Source organism: Cinclus cinclus, chromosome 28, assembly GCF_963662255.1.
Source record: "Cinclus cinclus chromosome 28, bCinCin1.1, whole genome shotgun sequence".
Classification (NCBI taxonomy): domain Eukaryota; kingdom Metazoa; phylum Chordata; class Aves; order Passeriformes; family Cinclidae; genus Cinclus; species Cinclus cinclus.
Window position 1 is genome coordinate 4,478,221 of NC_085073.1, and position 27,644 is coordinate 4,505,864.

At 52.0% G+C, this 27,644-nt stretch overlaps 1 protein-coding gene across 1 annotated transcript in view; it reads left to right on the forward strand.

Annotated features, from left to right (window-relative positions):
• The first annotated feature begins 4,457 nt into the window (after nt 1-4,457).
• GNG7 (G protein subunit gamma 7) overlaps nt 4,458-27,644 on the forward strand; it is a 62,154-nt gene continuing 38,967 nt past the window's right edge. Inside the window, exons 1-2 of the mRNA XM_062510391.1 lie at nt 4,458-4,565; nt 25,218-25,279. The gene's annotated coding sequence lies outside the window, so the exon portion shown is untranslated. The remainder of the gene's footprint in view (nt 4,566-25,217; nt 25,280-27,644) is intronic.

The window sequence follows — 27,644 nt, forward strand, 5'->3', positions numbered from 1 at the left end:
CAGCCCCTGCGCGGTGTCCCCCTCCCTGCCCGCTGTCCCCCGGCCCCCCTGCCCCGTCTGCCACCGCAGCCCCCCGAGCCCCCAATCCGGCACCGTGGCCCCCTCGCCCTCCGACCCCATAGCGGTGCCGTGCTCGCCCCCACCCCCCCTTCCCCATCCCCGAGCCCCCAGCCCCATCCTGGCGCCGCGGGCCCCCCCCCCCCCCCCCCGGTGCTGCCCCCCAGCCCCGTGCCCGTGCCGCAGCCGCAGCCGGAGCCGCCAGCCCAAGCACAAAGCATCGGGTCCGCGGGAGGTCCTGACCCAGCACAATCCTGGCGAGCTCCGGCGGGAGACCCCCGGCCCCACAGCCAGCCGGGCCCCCGCGCCCCCCGCTTCCCCCTCCCCACCGATGCCGCGGGGCCGGGCGCTGCCCCGCTGGTGGCCAGTGCCACCCTGTCCTCAGAATCCCCCCCCCCCCCGCGGGGTGGCCTGGCCCCGCACCCCCGGGACCCCCCCGGCACCCCCGGGACCCCCCGGGACCCCCCGGCACCCTCCAGCTCCGGCGCAGCCCCGCTTGTTCCCCCCGTCGTGGCCGGAGCGGGGTCCCCGCGCTGTCACCAGCCCCTCGTCCCCTCGAGGTTCGTCCCTTCGCTCCGGCCCCGCTCCTTCCCCCGCCGCCACCGAGGTGTCCCCGAGGGGGTGTCCCAGAGGGGGTGTCCCCGGAACAGGCCGAGCCCCCCCAGCTCCCCGCACCCCCTCCCCGGCTTTTGACACGAGGATCCGAGCGCCCAGGGGACAAGGTGACGTGACGATGTAGCCTTTATTCTAGAAATAGTCTTCCTTCAATAAAGAGACGAGAAACGCTCCCGCGTCCCCCGGAGCCGCCCCCGGCCGGGCCGGGAGCCACGGGGGGGTCCCGGGAAGGGGGGCGAGGTGAGTGGGATGTGACGCGTGTGTGACGTGTGGTCACTGTCCCTGGGGACGGTCACGGCTCTGTGGGATGGCCACGGACACGCGTGCGCAGGTGTGTGACACGCGTGGTGTGTGTGCAGGGCCCTGTGCGCGTGTGTGATGTGCGACGTGTGTGTGTGTGTGACAAATGTGACATTTGCGTGTGTGACATAGGTGACATTTGTGTATGCAAGGCATACGTGACACTTGTGTGTGTGTGCCATGTGTGATGTGTTCGTGTGTGACAAGTGTGACATCTGTGTGCGCGCGACAAATGTGACATCTGTGTGTGAGTGTCACGTGCGACATTTCTGTGTGTGACAGACGTGACGTGTGCGCGCGCGCGGGTGCGACACAGCTGTGACACGCGCGCGCACGTGTGACGCGTACCGTGCGTGACGCGCGTGCCCGCGCGTCGCTGCCCCCTCCCCCCCTCCCCCCGCGCGCGTCCCCGCCCGTGCCCGTGGGGAGGGGGGGGGAGGGGGAGGGGGAGGGGGCTGCGGCGCTTGCGTCACCGCGCCCTCGTTGCCATGGAAACCAGCGCTGGTCCCCGGGCGCGGGAACCGCGTGGGCCCCGGGAGCGCGCGGGGGGAACGGGGCTGGCGCGGGCACCGAGGGGTCCGGACAAGGACACGGCTCCGGGGGGATGGCAGGGGTCCGTGGGGATGGGCATGGATCTATAGGGATGGTTATGGGTCCATGGGATGGTTATGGGTCCGTGGGGATGGTTATGGGTCCGTGGGGATGGTTATGGGTCCATGGGATTGTTATGGATCTGTGGGGATGGTTATGGGTCCGTGGGGATGGTTATGGGTCCATAGGGATGGTTATGGGTCCATGGGATGGTTATGGGTCCGTGGGGATGGTTATGGGTCCATAGGGATGGTTATGGGTCCATGGGATGGTTATGGGTCCGTGGGGATGGTTATGGGTCCATAGGGATGGTTATGGATCCATAGGGATGGTTATGGGTCCGTGGGGATGGTTATGGGTCTATAGGGATGGTTATGGGTCCATGGGATGGTTATGGGTCCGTGGGGATGGTTATGGGTCCATGGGATGGTTATGGGTCCATAGGAATGGTTATGGGTCCATGGGATGGTTATGGATCTGTGGGGATGGTTATGGATCCATAGGGATGGTTATAGATCCATGGGATGTTTATGGACCTGTGGGGATTATTATGGATCCATGGGATGTTTATGGATCCGTGGGTTGATCATGGATCTGTGGGAACAGTCCCCGCTCTGTGGGAATGGCAGGGCTCGGTGTGGACAGCCACACACCGGACCCTGGGGACAGTCCCAGCTCTGTGAGGACATCGCGGTTCCGTGGGGACGGTCACAGCTCAGTGGGGACAGCCACGGCTCTGAGGGATGGTCACAGATCCACGGGGACAGTCCCAGCCCCGCAGGGATGGCACAGCGCCCTGGCACTGCCCACGGGAGCTGCTCCTGTCCCTGTGTCCCTCCTGTGCCCCGGGAGGGTCCAGGGCCCTCTGTGGGTGCCAGGGCAGGACAGTGGGACAGGGCATGGGGACACTTGGGACCAGTCCCCACCTGCTGGGACCCCTCAGGACTTTCAGCTATTTTGGGGTGGAACCATCACGCCAAAGCTCAGAGCGTTCCCAGAAGCTCCACAACAAATTTCAGCTTCCCTGCATTCCCGACTCCCCCGCTGCCCACCTCTGTCCCCTCTGTCCCCACCCACTGTCCCGAGTGTCCCTCGGGATGTTCCCAGGGATGGCCTCCCCCGGGAAGCGCCGGATCCCTGCAGGCTCCCCAAACCCCATCCTGAGCCGCCAAAAATCAGCTCAGGACCGCGAGGGAGGATCCTCGCAGGGCGCCCGGAGCCTCCCCCGGGTCCAGGCTTTAAACAAAGCTGCTCCTGAGCGTTAATTAGCGGGATGAGCCGTGGGATGAGCGCCGGGATGAGCGGCGGTGCAGCCCGTTCTTCCCTTGTCTCCACCCGCCGCCAGGAGCCGTGGCGGCATCCCGCGGCCAGAAATATCACAAATCCAGATTTTGGGACCCAAACCAGCTCCTTCCATCGTGTCTCTCTCTCACTGGTATCGGTGCTGCGTGGAACGTTGTCCTTTGTGTCCCCCACCGGGGGTTCCCCCACGCCCGGTGCTGCCCATCTGCAGGAAAAGCGGATTAGGAGACGGCGGGCCGGGACATATGGGAGCAAACTGGATTAAGGGGGAAAATCAGCCTTCTTCCCACTAACAGGATTATTGAGTTTCCAGTTTTTTTTGCCGGCGAGGGCTGTGCCGTGTGTGCCCGGCAGCGGGGCCACGTCCCCGCCGAGGTGGGGACAGCCCGGGCTTGGCATTTCTCCACCTCAATTCCTGCTGGGATCGCAGCTGGAACGGTGCGTGCTGCTTCGGCCCAGCGCAGACTGGGATGAACTGGGAAGCCGTGGCTCCTTCCCGGGCACGTGGCTGTGTCCCCCCAACGGTGACTTCCGAGGGGACTCCGGGCCCCCCTCGCCCCGCCGGGACCAGGCACCACCGGGACCCGCCGGCCGCGCTCTCCCGGTGCCTTGTGGCAGCCTGGGGGGGAATCAAAGCCTCGATTCAGGGCGTGATTTCCGCTCCCCCCGCGCCGCCAGCGTGACTCCCGCTCGCTGCTGATTCATCCGCACGGATTTTCCCCTCGGTTCCCGGGGCAGCAGCTCCCCAAGGTACGAGGAGAGCGAGGCTGCGACCCCCGACACACAGGGCCGGGCAGAGTCCGGCTGGGCAGGGCTGTGCCCGGGGATGCTCTGAGGGATTTGGGGTACCCCGAGTCCTGTAACGGGGTCACAGAGGGGTCTGTGGGACCCGTAGCATTTCCTGCGGGGACCAGCAGCCACGCAGCGCTCGGGGGTCCCGGTGGAAACAGGGGGTGACCCTGCAGTGAGGCCGCTCCTGGGGTGCCTGGGGCGCATCCAGGAGATCGCTCCCGCAATCCCCCCGCATCCTGCGCGTCTCACCTGTCCAGTGCTGTGCAGTGGAGCGGGGGGTTCGGGAGCACCTCCCCGGCCGTGTGTCCCCTCCGGGGCTGGGCAGGGCAAGAGGGGACAGCGGGAGGCGCAGCACCCCCGTGTTCTGGGAGTGCCGCAGGGCAGCGCCGGGCGCTCACGGGGCTCCGGTCAGGCTGCACCGAGGGCTCCAGATGAACACAGCCCGGGGGATCTCGGGGAGACCTCGAGGGGCTCCGGGGGACCCAGGGGACGTCACCGACCGGGGATCCCGGGGGTGTCCCGTCCCGGCGCCTCGCGCCCCGGCCGCCACGTGCTCCGCCCACCTCATTAATATTAATGAGCGGGGTCCCACAGCCACGCCCCGTTTCCCACCCCTCGCGCTGATTGGTCACTCCTCCCGCCGCTCCTCCGATGGCCACGCCCCCTCCCCGCCCTCCCTCCGCGCCGCCGCCGCAACCGAACTTGGCGGCCGCTCCCGACCCCGCCCCCCGGCCGGATCTCCCCGGCGCTCCGCGCTTCGCGCGCTCCCATTGGATGCCGCCGCTGTCCGTCATGCGCGGGGAGGCGGGGCCCGCACCGCCCGCGGGCCAGCAGGGTGCGTTGCACCGCGCGGTGTCTGAGGCGGCGGCTCCGCTCCGCGCCCGCCGCGCCCGCTCCCGCCGGTACCGGTGAGGAACCGCCGCGAACGGGGCGGGACGGCCGGGGACAGCGGGGAGGGGACGCCCGGCCGGCTCAGGCCGCGGCTTGGCAGAGTCCCCGCTCCGGCGCGGCCCTGCCCGGGGCCCCTCTCCGGCCGGGGCGGGGGGGTGGGGCTGGGCCGGAGGAGCCCGGGGAGGCTCGAGGGGGCTCTGGGGGGGGGGTGAGGGGGTCTGGGCTGGGACAGAGGGGCGAGGGGCCCGAGGAGCCCGGGGAGAGGTTCTGGAAAGGAGGAGGGGATGTGGGGGGCTCCGGACAGGGCCGGGAGGGGGCTGGGGTCGGGGGGCTCCGGGAGGGCTGGGGGTGTGCGGGGCACTGGGGACGGAGCACCGGGAGGGCTCGGGGGAAGCTGGGCAGGAGCGGGGGGCGGGACAAGAGAAGCCCTGGGCAGGTCTGGGGGGAGGCTGGGGTGGGGGTTTGGGGGTGCTGGGGGGAGGGAAGGGGAGGGTTTGGGGTGCTGGAGCCCCGCACGGGGTGGGGGGGATTGGGGTGAGCAGCTCGGGGGGTCCCCGTGGGGGTCGCATCACTGGGGGGGGATTCGGGCACAAGGCTCAGGGTGAGGAAATGACGTGGGGGTGTTCGCGGGGGGGTGGTCTCCTGGTTTTTGGGTGAAGGAATTGAGTGGACGGGGGGCAGAGGGGGGTGGCTGGCGCTGAGGGCGCGGTGGGATGGTGAGGAACATCCTTACCCCTCATCCATCCCGACCGTCCCTTGTCGTGGCTCAGTGCCACCTGCCTGGCAAGTTGGGTGACTTAATGGTGAACCTGAGCCTGTTTTGGGGGTGAAAAAGGAGGTTGGGAGCTCGGCAGGACACGGAACATCACAGAATTTACTTGTTTGTTTGCCGCGTGCGAGTTGAGGGTGGGTTGGTGTGGAGAGGAGCAGGGAACAGCCATGGGATCCCTCTGGATCCTGGCAGGATTTGGGAGGCATCGGGGAATTGTGTGGGTTACGTAAAGGAGGGGTGGCTGCAGGATCTGGGTTTTGTGTTATTGAGGTGTAGAGGAGGGAAGTGGGTGCCGCAGACAAAGGGAGAGAGAGAGAGAGAGAGAGAGAAATCTGTAAATCTGTCTCCTGCTCCTCACTTCCAATTAGAGGTGTGGAATGGGGAGCTGGGCGTCCTTGAGGAGTTGGGGAAGTGCAGGGAAGCAGGGGTTGGAGCTGTGGGGGTAAATCTGGGGTTTTCCTCCGTGCTGGGCTGTGGCCATCAGGTGTGGCCTTAAACCAAAGCCAAACAGGCTGGGCTGGAGCCGCGTCTGAGACACCTCCGCTGCTGTTTGGAAGAAGTTTATTGTGGCTAAATTGGGGTGGTTTTTTTTTGGGAAAACTGGCACTCTCCAGCTTTGTGAGCTTCTCGTGACGCTGCTCTGGATGCACCCGATGGAGGTGATTCCTACCAGGAGAAAACCTGGTGTGTGACAGACCACAAAGGGTCAGCAACTCCGTGTTTAGTCTGAGTAAACTTGAGGCCTTTTAGTTGATTTCTTGGTTTTCTTCAGCTTTTCAGAGCCCAGTGGCTTCTCAGAGCTGGGCTCAGGCCTCCATCCCCAGCAGGTTCCACAGGTCTTTGTGTCCCTGCTGTGTGGGATATCCTTGAGGTTTCAGCTCCGTGACCATAAAACAAATCCATTTGTGGGAATTTGTGACTCTGTAACCACCATTTCTCCAGTTCTTTTGTGGGGGAAAAACAGGCCAAGCACCCCCCCAAGAAAATGCAGATCAATACAATTGAACAGAGCTGCTTGTCCCAGAGGTTTTCTCCTGCCATCTGTGGCTGGGACACGAATGGAAATGGCTCTTTTGTGTGCCTGCCGTGATTGACACAGTTTTGATGCCCATTCCCGTTTTCCTGCTGTTCCCATCTCACCCCTGGCTGCCCTGGAAGGAATTCAGGAAGGAATTCCCACATCCAGAGCTACCCTGGGGAGGTTGATCCTGCTCTGAAGGGGAGCCTGTGACAAGGGACACGGAGCTTTGTCCCTTCCCTCATCCCTTTCCCTGCCTCGTGCCCTGGAGCTCGTTAGGCTAACGAGGGACCCTGCTTCTCATCCCTGCCCTTCCTCCTCCAGAGGAACTGGATGCACTTGGAAAAAGCTGATTTTATGGCAGCTTCCTGATTTTATGGCAGCTTCCTGATTTTATGGCAGCTTCCTTGCTGGTAGGGGATCGTGGCTGTCCCTGCCCTGTTAGAGCCAGGGCTGGATCAGCTCCAGGTCTGGAATAATCACCCTGGGAACGCTCTGGTTCATCGAGGGCTCCAAGTGGCCACTTGTCCAGTGGCCAGAGGGTGGGGGAAGCTGTTTGGGCACTCTCAGGAGGAGATGGTGAGCACAGAGCTGGAGCTGGCATTTTAAAAAAAAAATCATTTTCTTCACTTTTCAGCCTTAAAAATGAGCTCAGGGTGAAAAGATGGGATGGTTTGGTTGGATTTGTGCAGCTCTGGAAGAGCAGCAGAGCTGGCAGAGGGGTGGGGAAAAGGGGTGGATGACCCAAAAACCTGGAAAAGCAGGGGGGAATTTTGTGATTGTTTGGGGATTCTTGTGCCTGGAAAATGGGGGGGGAGGTGGGGGGGAAAGTGATGTGTAAAATTTATACATTTCTAAAATCTGGTGCCTGTGCTGGTGTGAGAGAAGTGAGGGACCTGCCTGAGGTTGTAGATCCGGTGTTGTTTTCCTCATTTTCGTGAGATACCAGAGGAGTTGAGGTCACCAAAAATCCTGGAATGGTTTGGGTTGGAGGGACCTTAAATCCCATCCAGGCACGGGCAGGGACATCTTCCACTCTCCCAGGTTGCTCCAAGGCCCAGAATTCCAACCTGGCCTTGATGTAAAGATCTCACACTTGAGCTTTGAGGTGGAAAACTCTGGTTGCTCCAATCTCCTGGGATTCCAGGAGTGGTGGAAACCTCTAATTCCACAATCCTGGAATTCTTGGAGTGGTGAAAACCTCCAATTCCAATATCCTGGAATTCCTGGAGTGGTGGAAATCTCTTAATTCCAATATCCTGGAATTCCTGGAGTGGTAGAAATCTCTTAATTCCAATATCCTGGAATTCCTGGAGTGGTAGAAATCTCTTAATTCCAATATCCTGGAATTCCTGGAGTGGTGGAAATCTCTTAATTCCAATATCCTGGAATTCCTGGAGTGGTGGAAATCTCTTAATTCCAATTTCCTGGGATTCCAGGAGTGGTGGAAACCTCTAATTCCACAATCCTGGAATTCCTGGAGTGGTGGAAATCTCTTCATTCCAATATCCTGGAATTCTTGGGGTGGTGGAAACCTCCAATTCCAATATCCTGGAATTCCTGGAGTGGTGGAAATCTCTTAATTCCAATTTCCTGGGATTCCAGGAGTGGTGGAAACCTCTAATTCCACAATCCTGGAATTCCTGGAGTGGTGGAAATCTCTTCATTCCAATATCCTGGAATTCTTGGGGTGGTGGAAACCTCTAATTCCAAAATCCTGGGATTCCTGGAGTGGTTTAGCCACAGAAATCTTCTGTGTAGAGCTGGATTCTGGATTTCCAGATGTTGCCAGGTGTTTTTAAATTTATTTATTTATTTTTTTTTCTCCTTTATCTTCCTCTCCTCTGGCTTTCCCCCAAACTGGGAAGGGAAACAGAACTAAAAACATAAATCCAGCTCCCTGCCTGCCCATTGTCACATTCAGACAAAAATAAAAAGAAAAAAAAAAAACCCAAAAAAAAATCAAAGCTGGGAGAGAGAGCTTTGTCCTAAATATTAATTAGTCTGAGATTTACCCACTTAATTTGTACTTGACAATAAATTGCTGGGATTCAGAGAACTGGCAGAGCCCAGGCCTTGCTTTTTGGTGCCCCCTCCCTGTTATCATCTCTTGCTGCTTGGTTTTGCCAAAAAGGGCCTGGATGAGAACCAGGGGACAAAGGAACCATTGTGCCCCAAACCACGGTGGCATTTGGACTTTCTCAAAGTGAAACTCTGGAGTTTAAATCTTTTTCTCCCCACCACCACCACCAAAAAAACAAAAAAAAAAAACCAAAAAAAAAACCCCCAAAAAAAGCCCTTTTTAAACCTCGTGTCTTGCACAATCCTGCTCCAAAATATCTTTTTCCTCCTCCAAAAATATCTGAGAAACCATCAATTAATTAAAAAAAAAATAATAATAAATCTGAAGTGCTGATGAGGATGAATTAGTTTAATTCAGTGTATTTTTGCTGGTGGGGGCTCTGAGGGAGGTTTAATTTTTGTTTTAAGGGGTGTAAAGGAGCTGGATTTTTCCTGGATCTGATCATTCCAGCAGTTCAGGGTTAGGATTTTGTGGAATGGGTGGGTAGGGATTGGCTGTGACGTTAAGGACAAAATAAAAAAATTAAAAAAAAAAATAAAAGAAAAAAAAATAAAAGAAAAAAAAAAAAAAAGAGGAAATTCGGGCACGCTGTTAACGCCGAGACACAAAACAGGAAATTTAGTTAAGGGTTGTGCTTTTTCATAATTTCTCCTGTGTTTTTTCCCCCTCCTGACAGACGAGGAGGAGTTTTAAAGTCCTTCAGCCTGGGTTGGGTGTGTAGAGCTGAAAACATTCCCGAATTTCCACTTAAAGGTGGATTTTTAGTGACTTTTCAGAAGCTGCAAAAGCCAAGAAACCTCAGCAGCCCCGGTTTTATTTTCATATTTCAGAAAGCAAAGAGGAAAACAGAATTATTTGTTAATAATCTCACTCCTAATGGGAATGGAGGAGCAGGAAAAGGGCCCTGATTCCAGAAGGAAGGAGATTTCCCCCCCCCCCCCCCAAAAAAAACAACCTTTTTTGTTTTATTCCAAATTTGTCCCTTCTGGAAACAAAAAATAAATTAAAAAAAATCTATTTATAAATCCATAGAATAGTTTGGAAAGGTGTTTATTATTATTATTATTATTATTATTATTTTATTTTCCAGCCCTAGAGGCATTTTGTCCATTTCTGCCTCATGTGCTGTTAGAAAAATGAACCAGATTTCAACTTTCCTGGTGTGGTTTAACCCCTGCAAGCTCATCCCGAGCTTGGGAACTGCAGGAAGATTTCTCTGGAGCTGCTTTTGGGATGGTTTTTGTGGTTTTTTTTTTTTTCCCCTTCTTTTTTCATTTCCTCCACTCTGAGTTACTTCTCTTTTTGTTTATGCTCCATAAATCCTGACCTGGCCCAGCTGCTCCTCCGAGCAGTTGTGGTGCAATTCCCAAAACAAACGTTGGGAATTTTCATCAAACTTTTCTATCAGGGAGAAAAGCAAGGCCTGGGGGACTCTTTATTTCCTTTTTTTTGTTGTTTTGTTTTTTTTTTTGTTTTTTTTTTAATTAAAACGAGACCTTTTGGTAAGGCTGAGAGTTTCTGGTTGTGTTTCCAGCTGGGGAATTCTGTCCCTAAGTGGGGTCTCTGCAGTTCTGGGGGTGCAGGAAGCTCCAGGTTTTCCATTTCCAGGGATCCAAGGAGCTCCACACTCCTGGGTGAAGCCTTGGGAATTCATTTTTCCTGCAATCCACGAGTGCTGTGGGGAGCATCCAGGGAATCCTGCTGCTGTCATTAATTGAACTAATCCCAATTAAACCTTGCCATTCCCATCGTTTGGATTATGGGATCCTGATCCTTTGGCTTTTTTAGGATCAGTACTTTCCCTTCCAATTTAAATCCAGGTGCAGCTTTCCCTACAAATGCCAGGTGTTCCCTGGAATTGTCCCAGGTTGGGAATGGGAGAAAGTGTCCCTGCCTTGGCACAGGGATGGACTTTTCCAACCCAAACCATTCCATGATTTTCCAGACCAGGGATGTCTGTCCATCAGCTTGGAGCTGTGCAGCACGCTGGGTGGTTTTTTTTTTTGGGTTTTTTTTTTTTTTTTTTGGGAAACAAATCCACAATGCAGACATTGCCAGCAGAAGTTCTGGCACAGGCAGCAGTGTGATCACAGATATGTCTTTATCTCCCCACAAGTTTCTCCTGCTCCACTGAGCTGAGCTGGCTCCTGGTGCTCCTGCATCCCCGGGATGAGCATTCCCTGCTCCTCTGAGGGAATCCCTCTTTCCTGGAGGGGTGAAAAAATGGAAATGGAGCTGGGAAAGGGCTGGAGAATTCCTGAGGGAGCTGGGAAAGGGCAGGAGAATTCCTGAGGGAGCTGGGAAAGGGGATGGAGAATTCCTGAGGGAGCTGGGAAAGGGCAGGAGAATTCCTGAGAGAGCTGGGAAAGGGGATGGAGAATTCCTGAGGGAGCTGGGAAAGGGCAGGAGAATTCCTGAGGGAGCTGGGAAAGGGGATGGAGAATTCCTGAGAGAGCTGGGAAAGGGGATGGAGAATTCCTGGACAAGTGCTTGAGAACTGAGAGATCTGGGAAAGGAATGGAGAATTTTTGGGAAGAGGCTAAAGAATTCCTGATTGAGCTGGGAAGGGGCTCAGCCTGGAGAAAATCAGGATCAGGGGGGACATTCCCAATCTCCCCAAGTCCCCAACAGGAGGGGACAGCCAGGGGGGACCCCAGGGGACACCAGGACAGGAGGGAACGGCCTCAGGGTGTTCCAGGTGGGAGAAGAGCAGGAATTTCCTCATGGAAAGGGTTGTTGTGCCTCGTGGAAATGTGTCCCAGGATCTCCTGGAGGTGTCCCAGGAATTCCTGGAGGTGTCCCAGGATCTCCTGGAGGTGTCCCAGGAATTCCTGGAGGTGTCCCAGGAATTCCTGGAGGTGTCCCAGGATCCCCTGGAGGTGTCCCAGGAATTCCTGGAGGTGTCCCAGGATCCCCTGGAGGTGTCCCAGGATCCCCTGGAGGTGTCCCAGGATCTCCTGGAGGTGTCCCAGGATCCCCTGGAGGTGTCCCAGGAATTCCTGGAGGTGTCCCAGGAGCTCTGGGCTGGTGACACGGTGCCCATCGGGCACAGCCTGGATTTGGTGATCCCAGAGCTCTTTTCCAGCCCAAATCCTCCTTTGAATCCCACTTTGGTGACTCCACAGCATTCCCAACAACATCCCTGAGCCAAACCCATTCCCTGTCAGTGCTCCACAGGGCCTTGCTGCAAACTTTTCTAGGAAAAGCAGCAAAATCCTGGAATTTTGGGGGATTTACATCAGCAGAGCTGCAATCCAAATTCCTTTACCAGCATTTCATATCCAGAGGTTTAACCCTGCCCATGCCAAGCAGCACCTTCACTTTGTAGGGATTACCCACAGCAATTTTCATGGAGGTAAAATTAAAAATTCCATGTTTTTCCAGCGGGAGCTGCTGGAATTTGGATCTGGGTGGCTCCAGGGATTGCTCATGGGGCAGCACCAATTTAGGGACTTTTGGGGAATAATTTTTTCCGTGGCTTTTGGGGAATAATTTTTTCCCTCCAGCCCTGTGGAGGACAAGGAATTGTTGGCTCAGGAATGTCGAGTGGAATTGAATTGATCCCGGTTGGAGTGGCTGAGCTGGGAAGGGATTTTTGGGGAATTGCAGAGGGGAGGGAAGGGCAGGAGTGGAGCCGCCGTGATTCCCACGCGTTGGGAATGTCAGGAGGAGCTGCCTGGAGTGGGTCAGTGTGGATGCGAGTGCTGGAATTCGGGGAAGTTTGGGGGAGAAAAAGCAGAAAAAGCAGCTGCAGCAGAGGCTGCACGGCTTGTGAAGCCGCAGGGAAATGTTGGGCACGGAGAGTTTGGAGCCGGAGTGGCTCAGGAGAGCTGGAATTCCGGGAAGCAGAGCAGCCCCCCCTGCCTTGGCTGTGAATCCATTTCCTCCCCAGCTCCGTTCGGCCTCCCGGGAAAACTTCTGCCCCTGCAGCGACCTTCCCCGAGCGCTCTCCCGGCCCTGGAGGCGCTCCCACCTTCCCCGGGCTGCCAGAACGGCCCCGGGAGAATCCCTCTGCAATTGCAGCCAGCCTTCCCCAGCACTGACCTCCAAACCTCCCAGGATTTCCACATTTACCTCCAAACCTCCCAGGATTTCCACATTTACCTCCAGACCTCCCAGGATTTCCACATTTACCTCCAAACCTCCCAGGATTTCCACATTTACCTCCAAACCTCCCAGGATTTCCACATTTACCCCCAAACCTCCCAGGATTTCCACATTTACCCCCAAACCTCCCAGGATTTCCACATTTACCTCCAAACCTCCCAGGATGTCCACATTTACCTCCAAACCTCCCAGGATGTCCACATTTACCTCCAAACCTCCCAGGATTTCCACATTTACCCCCAAACCTCCCAGGATTTCCACATTTACCCCCAAACCTCCCAGGATGTCCACATTTACCTCCAAACCTCCCAGGATTTCCACATTTACCTCCAAACCTCCCAGGATTTCCACATTTACCTCCAAACCTCCCAGGATTTCCACATTTACCCCCAAACCTCCCAGGATTTCCAGCACTGACCTCCAAACCTCCCAGGATTTCCACATTTACCTCCACACCTCCAGGATTGTTCCAGATTTACCACTGAGATATTTCCCAGATTTATCTCCAAACTTCTGATTTTTTTCCAAATTTACCTCCAAACCACTGAGATTTTTCCCAGATTTACCTCTGAGATTTTTCCCAGATTTATCTCCAAAACACTGAGATACTTCCCAGTTTACCTCCAAAACACTGAGGTTTCTCCCAGATTTACCACTGAGATTTTTCCTGGATTTATCTCCAAACCTCCAGGATTTTTCCAGGATTTACCTCTGAGATTTTTCCCAGGTTCACCTCCAAACCTCTGATTTTTTTCCCAGTTTATCTCCAAACCTCTGAGATTTTTCCCAGATTTATCTCCAAAACACTGAGATATTTCCCAATTTACCTCCAAACCTCCAGGATTTTCCCCAGATTTACCTCTGAGGTTTTTCCCAGATTTACCTCTGAGATTTTTCCCAGATTTACCTTCAAACCACCGAGACTTTTTTCCAGATTTACCTCCAAGTTTTTTTCCCCAGATTTACCCCCAAACCTCTGAGACTTTTCCTGTATTTACCTCTGAGATTTTTCCAGGATTTACCTCTGAGATTTTTCCCAGCTTCACCTCCAAACCACCAAATTTTAACCAAACCACCTCTCCCAAACCAGCCCTGGGACTCTCCCAACTTTTCTGAACTGCTGAAAAACGTGGATTTTATTTTTTTTTTCTATTTCTTTTTCTCTTTTCCTTTTTTATTTTTTTCCTTTTTTTTTTTTCCTGCACCAGGGATGCACACAATGCATCTCCTCTGGTGGTTGACAAGCCCTCTTCTATTTTGGGAATTCTCATCTGCAGGTGGAATTGGATTTCTGTTCCCATGACTGACAACACAACTCCATCCTGGCCTATGGCAGCTGCTGCTATTTTCAGCTCTCTGCCTCTCTCCAGTATTATTCCAAAGGTGAGAAATATTTCCAGAGAGCACCAGAAGAGAGTTTTTCACACCTTAATACAAAAAAAAAAAAAAAAAAAAAAAAAAAGAAATCACGGAATTTGGAATGTTTTGCCACAGGCTGAAGGACTCTGTGCAGTAAAGAGCATTAATGAGCTTGTGGAGTGGCTGGGAGTGTTAAAATGGAATTAAAGTCCCTCTTGGAATGGGGAAAATAATCTTAAATTGGGCTGACATGAAGATATTCAGCAACAGGCAGGGAAGAGCTGATTCCCTCTATCCTGGCAATGCAGAAATAGGAATTGTCTGTAGGAATGGTCATAAATCCCCCCCCCCCCCAAAAAAAAAAAAACCCAAAAAAAAACTGTAAAAGGGGAACTGTGAGTTGGTGTCATAGGTATCCCTAAAAATGGTGAATGTGGAGCATGGGATTTGGGTTTGCACCACAAATGGTGCTCACACACAGGAGATTTGGAGAGTTAATGCTCCCTTGGAGGCTCTGGAAAGGCTCAGATGCTCGGGGCTGGGATAATGAGGCAGAGAATGTAAGGAGTAAATCAGAAATCAGAGAGAGAGACAGGAGTGCTGGGATCAGGGATCCACATTTCCCAGAGGTTCAGAAAACTTGGGAGACTCCAGGGCTGGTTTGGGAGAGGTGGTTTGGCAAAAATTTGGTGGTTTGGAGGTGAATCGGGGAAAAATCTCAGAGGTGAATCCTGGAAAAATCTCAGAGGAAAATCTGGGGAAAATCTCAAGAGGAAAATCCAGGAAAAATCTCAGAGGTAAATACAGGAAAAATCTCAGAGGAGAATCTGGGGAAAATCTCAGAGGTAAATCCTGGAAAAATCCCAGAGGAAAATCTGGGGAAAAACTCAAGAGGAAAATCCAGGAAAAATCTCAGAGGTAAATACAGGAAAAATCTCAGAGGTAAATACAGGAAAAATCTCAGAGGAGAATCTGGGGAAAATCTCAGAGGTGAATCCTGGAAAAATCCCAGAGGAAAATCTGGGGAAAAACTCAAGAGGAAAATCCAGGAAAAATCTCAGAGGTAAATACAGGAAAAATCTCAGAGGTAAATCCAGGAAAAATCTCAGAAGTAAATCCTGGAAAAATCTCAGAGGTAAATCCTGGAAAAATCTCAGAGGAGAATATGGGGAAAATCTCAGAGGTAAATCTGGGGAAAATCTTGGAGGTTTGGAGGTAAATCTGGGAGAAACCTTGGTGTTTTGGAGGTGAATCCTGGAAAAATCTTGGAGGTTTGGGGGTAAATCTGGAAAAAAATCTGAGAGGTAAATCAGGGAAAAAACTTGGAGGTTTGCAGGTAAATCTGGGGAAAACCTGGGAGGTTTGGAGGTAAATTGGGAAAAATCTCAGTGGTAAATCTGGGAAAAGTCTTGGTGGTTTGGAGGTAAATGTGGGAAATATCTCAGAGGTAAATCTGATAAAAACCTCAGTGGTTTGGAGGTAAATTTGGAAAAAAATCAGAGGTTTGGAGGTGAACCTGGGAAAAATCTGAGGTAAATCCTGGAAAAATCCTGGAGGTCTGGAGGTAAACCTGGGAAAAATCTTGGAGGTTTGGAGGTCAGTCCAGGAAAAACCTCAGTGGTTTGGAGGTAAATTGGGAAAAATCTCAGAGGAAAATCTGGGAAAAACCTCGGAGGTTTGGGGGTAAATCTGGGAAATATCTCAGAGGTAAATCTGGGAAAAACCTCAGTGGTTTGGAGGTAAATTTGGAAAAAAATCAGAAGTTTGGACATAAATCTGGGAAATATCTCAGAGGTAAATCTGGAACAATCCTGGAGGTGTGGAGGTAAATGTGGAAATCCTGGGAGGTTTGGGGGTAAATGTGGAAATCCTGGGAGGTTTGGGGGTAAATGTGGAAATCCTGGGAGGTTTGGAGGTAAATGTGGAAATCCTGGGAGGTTTGGAGGTAAATGTGGAAATCCTGGGAGGTTTGGAGGTAAATGTGGAAATCCTGGGAGGTTTGGGGGTAAATGTGGAAATCCTGGGAGGTTTGGAGGTAAATGTGGAAATCCTGGGAGGTTTGGGGGTCAGTGCTGGAAATCCTGGGAGGTTTGGGGGTAAATGTGGAAATCCTGGGAGGTTTGGGGGTAAATGTGGAAATCCTGGGAGGTTTGGAGGTAAATGTGGACATCCTGGGAGGTTTGGGGGTAAATGTGGAAATCCTGGGAGGTTTGGGGGTAAATGTGGAAATCCTGGGAGGTTTGGGGGTAAATGTGGACATCCTGGGAGGTTTGGGGGTAAATGTGGAAATCCTGGGAGGTTTGGGGGTAAATGTGGAAATCCTGGGAGGTCTGGAGGTAAATGTGGAAATCCTGGGAGGTTTGGAGGTAAATGTGGAAATCCTGGGAGGTTTGGGGGTAAATGTGGAAATCCTGGGAGGTTTGGAGGTAAATGTGGAAATCCTGGGAGGTTTGGGGGTCAGTGCTGGAAATCCTGGGAGGTTTGGAGGTAAATGTGGAAATCCTGGGAGGTTTGGGGGTAAATGTGGAAATCCTGGGAGGTTTGGAGGTAAATGTGGAAATCCTGGGAGGTTTGGGGGTCAGTGCTGGAAATCCTGGGAGGTTTGGGGGTAAATGTGGAAATCCTGGGAGGTTTGGAGGTAAATGTGGACATCCTGGGAGGTTTGGGGGTAAATGTGGAAATCCTGGGAGGTTTGGAGGTAAATCTGGAAATCCTGGGAGGTTTGGAGGTAAATGTGGAAATCCTGGGAGGTTTGGGGGTAAATGTGGAAATCCTGGGAGGTTTGGGGGTAAATGTGGAAATCCTGGGAGGTTTGGGGGTCAGTGCTGGAAATCCTGGGAGGTTTGGGGGTCAGTGCTGGAAATCCTGGGAGGTTTGGGGGTCAGTGCTGGAAATCCTGGGAGGTTTGGGGGTAAATGTGGAAATCCTGGGAGGTTTGGAGGTAAATGTGGAAATCCTGGGAGGTTTGGGGGTAAATGCTGGAAATCCTGGGAGGTTTGGGGGTAAATGTGGAAATCCTGGGAGGTTTGGGGGTAAATGTGGAAATCCTGGGAGGTTTGGAGGTAAATGTGGAAATCCTGGGAGGTTTGGAGGTCAGTGCTGGGAAAGGCTGGCTGCAATTGCAGAGGGATTGTCCCGGGGCCGTTCTGGCAGCCCGGGGAAGGTGGGAGCGCCTCCAGGGCCGGGAGAGCGCTCGGGGAAGGTCGCTGCAGGGGCAGAAGTTTTCCCGGGAGGCCGAACGGAGCTGGGGAGGAAATGGATTCACAGCCAAGGCAGGGGGGGCTGCTCTGCTTCCCGGAATTCCAGCTCTCCTGAGCCACTCCGGCTCCAAACTCTCCGTGCCCAACATTTCCCTGCGGCTTCACAAGCCGTGCAGCCTCTGCTGCAGCTGCTTTTTCTCCCCCTAAACTTTCCCAAATCTTTTTTTTTTTAAAATCCATTTTTTTCCTCATTTACCAATTCCTGTCCCCTGCATAAATGCTGCCTCCCTCCGTGGTGTTTTGTGCTGTAATTGCAGGTTTGGATTCCTGCTGGGACTGATTGTATGGAGCTGATCCAAGGACTGCTGTCCCTGGATGGGGTTTGGGGCTGGTGATTAAAATAAAACAGAATGCTTGGGTGGGAAGAGGGGTGGGCCTGGCTGCTGTCCATTAAATCCTAGAACAGATTGGAAAAGCTTTTGTCCACATCCAGATTTTCCTGAATGTTCTCCCACTGGAATATTTTCTCCTCTGTGCTCCGGATTGTTGTAAATTCCAGGATTTGTAAGATTTGTTTTTGCTCTCACAAATTTCAATGGGATTATCCAGGGAAAGATCCATTTTTGCCAGGTTTTGTCAAAATAAAATCAGGGATGATGAGGGCTCCTCATCCATTCCTTCCAGGATAACACCAGTGTCCTGATTTAAAGGGTTCTTGTGGAGCTGGTGGTTGCAGTAGGAAGTGGAGGAGCAATTCCAGGATTGAATTAATCCCTGTCCCTGATGCCTGCGTGCAGCCTGAAGGAAGTGGGAATGAACAAGAATTCCAGGAGCAGAGCTGGATGAAGCTACAGGAACTCTAAACCTGCTGGGGAAAAAAGATGGATGGGGAAGTGAGAGCCCATAAATCTGTCACCTCTCTGGGAATGGGAATTTGCTCCATTCCCTGGATTCCCAGCAGATCCTGCTCTAATCCAACCCTATAAATACTCCCAGTTTGCTTTCCTGGCTGGCAGGGATCTCGTTAGGAGCAGGGCTTGTGGAATTCCGAGGATTTTCCGTGGTTGCTGCTGCGCTCTTTGAAGGTTTCTTGGTGGAGCTGGGAGTGAGGGTGACGGGAGAGCTGGGATCCCATTCCTGCCAGGATCCTGGGATTTTCCCTGCTCTGCGGGATGGGAACCACACTCGGTGCTCCAGGGCTGGAAGGAGCTTGGTCCATCCTGAGGGACTCGGATTTTGCTGCTTTGTGAGCTCCAGGAGGGCAGGGATGGGTGGGATTTTTGGGAAGGAATTCCTGGCTGTGAGGATGCTGAGGGAATGGGGTGGAATTCCCAGAGGAGCCGTGGCTGCCCCTGGATCCTTGGGAGTATCCAAAACCAGGCTGGAGAAGAGAAACTCCAGGGAGTCACTTCCAGAGCCTGCAGGGGCTCCAGGAGAGGGATTTGGGATAAGAGATGGAATTTTGGAACGCAGGGATGGGTGGGATATTGGGAAGGGATCCTTGGATGTGAGGATTCAAGGCCAGGTTGGAGAAGAGAAACTCCTGGAAGTCACTTCCAGAGCCTGAAGGTGCTCCAGGAGAGCTGGAGAGGGATTTGGGATGAGGGCTGGAGGCACAGGACACAGGGAATGGATTTAAAGTGGGAAAAGGGAGATTTGGGTGGGATTTTAGGAAGGAATTCCTGGCTGTGCGGGTGCTGAGGGAACCTCAGGGATGGAATTCCCAGAGGAGCTGTGGCTGCCCTGGATCCCTGGAAGTGTCCAAGAGCAGCTTGGAGCCATCTGGGATACTGGGAGGTGTCCCTGCCCTTGGAATGGGATGGGCTTTGAGGTCCTTCCCACCCAAACCATCCCGAGATTCCCTGACCCTAAACACGATTTTTCTCCTTGTCCCACATCCGTGATCCTCTGCAGTGGAGCACTGAGGCTTTTTGGTGTGAATCCCGAGGTTTGGGAATTCATCCCGAGCAGGAGAAGGCTCTGTTGAACCCCTCTGAGCTCACAGTGGCTCTTCTGTAATCCCAGCTCGTTTTCCTGGGCGATTCCTGCCCGGTGCCAGCTCTGCCCTTCGTCCTGGGGGCTCTGTCCTTGTCCTCAGCGGGCACCGCTGGGCCCTGGCACGGAGCTGCTGCTGCCAGCTGGGGCCTGGACAGCTCTGAGCACAGCTCTGGGTGCTTTGTTTGCACTCCAGCATGCTCAGGAACTGCCTTTGAGATTTTTTGTTTGTTTTTTTTTTTTTTGGTTTTTTTTTGGGTTTTTTTTTTTTTTTTGGTGGGGGATGAAATCCTTAAAGTACTAAAAGAGAGGTATGGTGAGGATGAGGCAAGTGGTGCTCGAGGAGGCTTTGTCTGTGCTCATCTGTGGAGTTTGGGATTTAAAAAAAAAAAAAAACCAGAAAACAATTTGTATCAGTTTGGATCTGGCTTTGAACACATCTGTTCCAAAAGAAATTTTTTTGGGTGAGGGGGAAGGTGAAAAATAGGAAAGGTTTAGTGAGGATGATGCAGGTGACGCTTGAGGCTTTGTCTGTGCTCATCTGTCAAGTTTGGGTTAAAAAAACCCCAATTTGTATCAGTTTGGATCTGGCTTTGAACACATCTGTTCCAAAAGAAATTTTTTTGGGTGAGGGGGAAGGTGAATAGGAAAAGTTTAGTGAGGATGATGCAGGTGACGCTTGAGGCTTTGTCTGTGCTCATCTGTGGAGTTTGGGATAAAAAAAACCCAAATTTCCACCAACTCAGAGCAGCCTGCCTGGGTTGTGTTTCATTTCCCTCCCCAGGCTGTGGCTGCAGCAGCTCCCTGGAGCTCCCAGGGAAAGGTGGGAGGTCCTGGAAGGAGTTCTGGGAATCCAGAATGCAGCAGCTGAGGGGTTTTTTCTCTCAGAAGTTGTCCCTGGATTTCAGCCTGGCCAGCGGGTTGGGAGGAAAAGGAACAAAGAGCTCTTTGTGCAGGGCTGGGGGATCGAGCCTTGGTGCACTCAGGGAGTTTTGGGGATTTCCTTGGGAAGGATTTGAGGTTTTCCACCTTGTCCTGCTGTCGTTTGGGGCTCAGAAGCTGCAGGTGCAATCCTGAATGGAATCTCGGAGTTCCTGGAAGCCACGGGATCGTTGATCCAACTCCCAGCCCTGCACAGACCCCCCCCAAAATCCCATCCTGTCCCTGGCAGCGCTGGGACAGCCCTGGGACCATTCCCTGGGGAATTCAGTGCCCTCAGGGGGAAGGACTTTTCCCTGAGATCCATCCCGAATTCCCCTGGAGCAGCTGCAGCCATTCCCCGGGTGCTGGGCCTGCTCCCAGAGCAGAGCTTGGAGCTGCAGATCCCGAGGAATCTCCAGGAATCTTCCCTCAGGCTCCAGCTGGAGAAACCGAGAGCCCCGAGCCCCTCCTTGTGTGAGCCCTCGGGACAATTCCACATTTCCCAGGAGCGGTGCTGATTCCCAGCTGTGCCCACAGCCTGTCCTCCCATCCAGCTGTGTCCCAGCACAGCTGGAATCCTGTCACCCCTGTCCAGCTGTGTCCCAGCACAGCTGGAATCCTGTCATTCCCATCCAGCTGTGTCCCAGCACAGCTGGAATCCCATCCCAGGGCAGATGTGTCACCTCTGTCCCCTGCCAGGCTGTCCCAACTGTGCCTTTGTCACAGCAAAGGCTCCTGCAGGTGCCCTCAGAGCCTGAGCCTGCAGTTCCAAACTGGGAATGGGAGAATCCGGACTGGGAGAATTGGGAGTGGGAAATTTGGGATTTGGAACGGCCAAGTAGTAGCTGGAGGCCCCAGTGTGTGAGCTCCAGGAGGCTCAAGGTCAAAGGGATGAATTTTCCCAATCCCAAATAGAGGGATGAGTTTTCCTAATTCTCAATCCTAAACAAAGGATTGAGTTTTCCCAGTTCCCAATCCCAAACAGAGGGATGAGTTTTCCCAGTTCCCAATCCCAAACAGAGGGATGAGTTTTCCCAGTTCCCAATCCCAAACAGAGGGATGAGTTTTCCCAGTTCCCAATCCCAAACAGAGGGATGAGTTTTCCCAGTTCCCAATCCCAAACAGAGGGATGAGTTTTCCCAGTTCCCAATCCCAAACAGAGGGATGAGTTTTCCTGTTTGCCATGGCTGCTGTTCTCCACAGTCCCCGCGGCAGATCCCAGCAGGATCAGACAAACATCCCGAGTTTGAGTTTGGGTTTGGGTTTGGGTTTGGGTTTGAGTTTGGGTTTGGGTTTGAGTTTGGGTTTGGGTTTGGGTTTGGGTTTGGGTTTGGGTTTGGGTTTGGATTTGGGTTTGGGTTTGGGTTTGAGTTTGGGTTTGGGTTTAGTTTTGAGTTTGGGTTTGAGTTTGGGTTTGGGTTTGAGTTTGGGTTTGGGTTTGGGTTCGGGTTTGGATTTGGGTTTGGGTTTGGGTTTGAGTTTGGGTTTGGGTTTGAGTTTGGGTTTGGGTTTGAGTTTGGGTTTGGGTTTAGTTTTGAGTTTGGGTTTGGGTTTGAGTTTGGGTTTGAGTTTGGGTTTGGGTTTAGTTTTGAGTTTGGGTTTGGGTTTGAGTTTGGGTTTGAGTTTGGGTTTGGGTTTGAGTTTGGGTTTGAGTTTGGGTTTGGGTTTGAGTTTGATTTTCCTGCTGCCCAGGGCTGTCCCTGCTGGTTTTTCCCTGGGCTGGGTTTTACGTTAATCATTACCCAGGGATCATTCCCTCTGGAAATTCCAGCTGGGAAAACTCCTTCGCTGCTGTTGCCATGAGCACAACCTGGCTCTGCCCTGGCGCTGCCCGGAGCCTCCTGCAGCACCAGCCCCGCTCCCCTGCTCGCTTCTTGTCATCCTCGGAAAAAAGAAACCAAAAACCCAAAATGCTGGGATAATTTGTATTCTCTGCTCCCCCTGGAGTTCATTCCCTTGAAATTCCAGCTGGAATTTGGGGTTTCTCTGCTGAGAACAGAGGGGTTCTGCAGGGTTTTGGTGCTGGAAGTGCTGAGGAATTAAATCCCGGAGTTGTGGATATTTCCCCTGGAGTGGATGACAAATCGTGTCTGACGTCGCGGGGCTGGGTTTTATCACACATGAATTAAACATTGGGAATGTTCCTGATGGAAGGGATTTTTGGGGAAGCAAAGCTCCTTAACCACATCCGTGCCCCTTGTTTGAAACCAAACAAGGACCTGGTGAGGTGTGAGGGTCGGGATGTGGGGAGGACGCGACGATTTTCACACGGATCTGTGCCCTGTCCCTGTCCCCGTGTCCCATCCTCGGATCCTCAAACCCTTCCCTGAATTCCCTCCGTTCCTTCTCCTCCGCTGGGGCCCAAACTCGGGGTTTTTTTTGTTTTTTCTTTTTTCCTTTTTCTCTCTTTTTTTACTTTTTTTCCTCTCGCAGATGTCACTCTCTGCCACCTGACAAAGGAACAGAACGCAGCAATTTTCCCTAACCTAAATAAGCAGCTCTGTTATTCCCAGCTCCCCTGGAATTGGAATTAATTTAGCGTGTGGGTTTTTTAATTGGCTCCTTGTGGGGAGGAACAGAGGATGAAATGCTGCAGCTCTGCCTTCCTCTTCCCTTCCTTTCCTTAAATCCTTGTCACTCTCCTTGTCTTGCACTTCCAGGAGTCGCTCAGGTTGTTTTTCCCTGGTTTTTGTTGGAACTCCGCTTTCCCAGCCTCGGGAATATCGCGGGGGGCGGGAGGGGCTGCTGGGACAAATCTCCTGGGATTGATGGAGGGAACTGGGAATTGTTGCTCCACTCCAGGTGGGGGGGTGCTGGTTTTGGGAGCTGGGGGATGGCTGGATGGATCTATGGACGGGTGGATCCATGGATGGTGGGTGAGTGGGTGATGGATCCATGGATGGATGGATGGATGATGGATGGATCCGTGGATGGTGGATGGATGGATCATGGGTGGATGGATGGATGGATGGATGGATGGATCCATGGATGGATGGAGGGATGGATGGATGGATGATGGATCCATGGATGGATCCATGGATGGATGGAGGGATGATGGATCCATGGATGGATGGATGGATCCATGGATGGATGGATGGATCCATGGATGGATGGATGATGGATCCATGGATGGGTGGATGGATGCATGGATGGATGGATGGAGGGATGGATGGATCCATGGCTGGATGGATGGATGGACCCGTGGATGGATGGACCCATGGATGGATGGATGGACCCATGGATGGATGGATGGACCCGTGGATGGATGGACCCATGGATGGATGGATGGACCCATGGATGGATGGATGGATCCATGGCTGGATGGATGGACCCATGGATGGATGATGGACCCATGGATGGATGGACCCATGGATGGATGGATGGACCCATGGATGGATGGATGGATCCATGGCTGGATGGATGGACCCATGGATGGATGATGGACCCATGGATGGATGGACCCATGGATGGATGGATGGACCCGTGGATGGCTGATGGACCCATGGATGATGGATCCATGGATGATGGATCCATGGGTGACATCCCTCATTCTCCTGGAGCCATCTCCATCCTCTGGAAGTGCACTGGTGGCGCCCTGGGAGTTGCCAATCTTCTCAGGAGGAGACTTCCCCCTCCCCCAGCAAAAAAAAAAAAAAAAAAAAAAATCTCTTTTGGTAGAAATTGGGGTTTTTGATCCCAAACTCCACAGAAGAATCTCGAGCTCCCCCCTGCTTCATCCTCACCCGTCCCCTCCTCGGAGGAATTGTTAGGATTTCACCCCCCAGCAGTAAAATGTGAAAGGCAGGTCCTGAAGGTGCTGAAATGTGAATAATCCACCCCAAGGGACACAGCCCCTGTGTGGCTGGGGGTGTTCAGATCCTTCCGGGATGGACGGGATTCCAGCAGGGAAAAACTGGGGAAAGAACAGGGAAATAATGGGGAAAATGGGGGAAAAAACAGGGAAAGAACAGGGGGGAAAACAGGGAAAGAACAGGGGGGAAACCAGGGAAAGAACAGGGAAATAATGGGGAAAATGGGGGAAAAATACAGGGAAAGAACAGGGGGGAAAACAGGGAAAGAACAGGGGGGAAACCAGGGAAAGAACAGGGAAATAATGGGGAAAATGGGGGAAAAAACAGGGAAAGAACAGGGGGGAAAACAGGGAAAGAACGGGGGGAAAAACAGGGAAAGAACAGGGAAATAATGGGGAAAATGGGGGAAAAAACAGGGAAAGAACAGGGGGGAAACCAGGGAAAGAACGGGGGAAAAAACAGGGAAAGAACAGGGGGGAAAACGGGGAAAGAACAGGGGGGAAACCAGGGAAAGAACAGGGAAATAATGGGGAAAATGGGGGAAAAAACAGGGAAAGAACAGGGGGGAAAGCAGGGAAAGAACAGGGGGAAAATGGGGGAAAAAACAGGGAAAGAACAGGGGAAAAACAGGGAAAAACCAGGGAAATAACAGGGGGGAAACCAGGGAAAGAACAGGGGGAAAATGGGGGAAAAAAAAGGAAAAAACGGGGAAAACCAGGGAAAGAACAGGGGAAAAAACAGGGAAATAGCAGGGAAAAATGGGGGAAAAATGAGAAAAAGCAGGGAAAAAACTGGGGAAAAATTGGGAAAAAGCAGGGAAATAACTGGGAAAAAACTGGGGAAAAAGAAAAAAAAAAAGCAGGGAAATAACTGGGAAAAAACTGGGGAAAAATTGGGAAAAAGCAGGGAAAAAACTGGGGAAAAATTGGGAAAAAATTGTGAAAAAGCAGGGAAAAAAACTGGGGAAAAAATTGGGAAAAATCAGGGAAATAACAGGGAAAAATTGGGAAAAAGCAGGGAAAAAAACTGGGGAAAAATTGGGAAAAAGCAGGGAAATAACTGGGAAAAAACTGGGGAAAAATTGGGAAAAAGCAGGGAAAAATCAGGGAAATAACAGGGAAAAAATTGGGAAAAAGCAGGGAAAAAAACTGGGGAAAAAACAGGGAAAAATCTGGGAAAAAACCCAAGGAAAGAACATGGAAAAACTGGGGAAAATATGGAAGAATGAGGAAAAATCAGGGAGAAATCAGAGAGAAAAGTGGCTGCTGGGAATGGGGAAAAGGTGCAGGTGGGTTCAGACCTGGTGTTGGGAGGAGCTGGAATTTCCTGCAGGATCCTTTCAATTGCTGAAAATTCTCTTTTATTTTTTTTTTTTAATTAAATAATTTGTGTTTAATTTTAGGAGTTTTTTCCCTGTGCTGAAGGTGCCCTGTGTGCCACAGGAGGTGGGGACACCTGGCCAAGGTAAGTGCCACAGCTCAGACACCCCAACACCTGCTGAGCCCCAAAAACCAGAATTGGGGTGGGGAGGATCCCAAATCCATCCAGTGCCTTCCCTTCCACCATCCCAGGCTGTTCCCAAAGCCTGTCCAGGGTCACCTGTGCCAGGTGAGCAAGTGACTCCCATGGCCCTGGGGACAGCCAGAAATTCCTGTGGAGCTGAAATGGAAGAAAATAATTCCATTTCCTGTTATTTTTCCTGGAATTAATTGATCCTTCAGGTCCCAAACCCCTCTGTGCCACCACTCCTTAAATATTTCAATATTCTCCATTTTCAGACATTTTCTAAGATCTTTTTTTATAAAAAAAATAAATAATAATAATCTGAGTTTTGATGAGAAAACCCAAAGGTTTTTAATGTCCCAAATCACTGCCCTGCCCCAGGAGCAGCTCCAGAGATGTTCCCCTGTTCCCCCCAAGGAAAAATCAACCAGGTCAGATTTATTTTCTTGTGCAAAAAATCTTTTTTTTTTAAGGAGATTCCATCTTTTTTTTTTTTTTTTTTTTTTTTTTTTTTTTGATTTGGAATTCCCAAGAGAGGGCAGTGCCAGCCCCCAGCTCCTCATCTCGGGGAGCTCAGTAATTAACTTTGAGACACTCATTAGCAGCTCATTTGGGGGCTGGACATCCTCTGCTTCTTTCTTTTCATCCCTGGCATCGTTTTGGTTTTTTTTTTTTTTGTCACAGTTTCCTTAAAAAAAAAAAAAAGCCAAAATCAACAACAACAAAAAAAAAAAAAAAAAATTTCCTTTTTCTGTCCCACTTGTGTCACTTTGCCCTAATTTGTGCACTTGGGGTGTCCTCCAGGATGGATCCCTGAGAGTCAGAGATTTCACCTAAATCACGAAGGAAAATAAAAATTTAAAAAAAAAAAACCCCAAAAAACAAAAAAAGAAGAAGAAAAAGAAAGAAAAAAAAGAAAGGAAAACTCAGGGAGGTTGTTCTTGCTGTAATTTCTTGTGGGAAATGTTTGTGCTGCAGCTCAGAGCAAATCTCGGTTTTCACAGATTTGTTTTGGGTTTTTTTTTTTTTTTTATTTTTTATGGGAGTTTGGTAAAGGGAATTTTGGGATTTTTCTCCAGCCCCGGGTGCTCGGGGAGGATTTCAAGCTGTGCCCTGGATGTTTTTGGGGTGGCTGCCCTGGTGCCACTGTTGGATAATTTGCTATTTTTAGGGGGATATTTTTAGGGATGTGACAAGGCTGGGACGTGGACCTGGGTCTGGGGATATTTCGGGACGGGAGGGGCAGGATTGAACCCGTGGTGCTGATCCAGGGATGGGGATTCAGGGCTGGGGGTGAGCTGGGCATGGAGAGGGACAGGGAGGGAAGGAGCTGGGAAAGAAAGGGCTGGAAAATTCCTGGGAAAGAAAGGGATGGAGAAATCCTGGGAAAGAAAGGGATGGAGAATTCCTGGGAAAGGGTTGGAGAAATCCTGGGAAAGAAAGGGATGGAGATTTCCTGGGAAAGAAAGGGCTGGAAAATTCCTGGGAAAGAAAGGGATGGAGAATTCCTGGGAAAGAAAGGGATGGAGAATTCCTGGGAAAGAAAGGGATGGAGAAATCCTGGGAAAGAAAGGGATGGAGAATTCCTGGGAAAGAAAGGGATGGAGAAATCCTGGGAAAGAAAGGGCTGGAGAATTCCTGGGAAAGAAAGGGATGGAGAAATCCTGGGAAAGAAAGGGATGGAGAATTCCTGGGAAAGGGTTGGAGAAATCCTGGGAAAGAAAGGGCTGGAGATTTCCTGGGAAAGAAAGGGCTGGAAAATTCCTGGGAAAGAAAGGGATGGAGAAATCCTGGGAAAGAAAGGGATGGAGAATTCCTGGGAAAGAAAGGGCTGGAGAATTCCTGGGAAAGAAAGGGATGGAGAAATCCTGGGAAAGAAAGGGATGGAGAATTCCTGGAAAAGAAAGGGCTGGAAAATTCCTGGGAAAGAAAGGGCTGGAGAATTCCTGGGAAAGAAAGGGATGGAGAATTCCTGGGAAAGAAAGGGATGGAGAAATCCTGGGAAAGAAAGGGCTGGAGAAATCCTGGGAAAGAAAGGGCTGGAGAATTCCTGGGAAAGGGTTGGAGAAATCCTGGGAAAGAAAGGGATGGAGATTTCCTGGGAAAGAAAGGGCTGGAGAATTCCTGGGAAAGAAAGGGATGGAGAAATCCTGGGAAAGAAAGGGCTGGAGAATTCCTGGGAAAGAAAGGGATGGAGAATTCCTGGGAAAGAAAGGGATGGAGAATTCCTGGGAAAGGGTTGGAGAAATCCTGGGAAAGAAAGGGATGGAGATTTCCTGGGAAAGAAAGGGCTGGAAAATTCCTGGGAAAGAAAGGGATGGAGAAA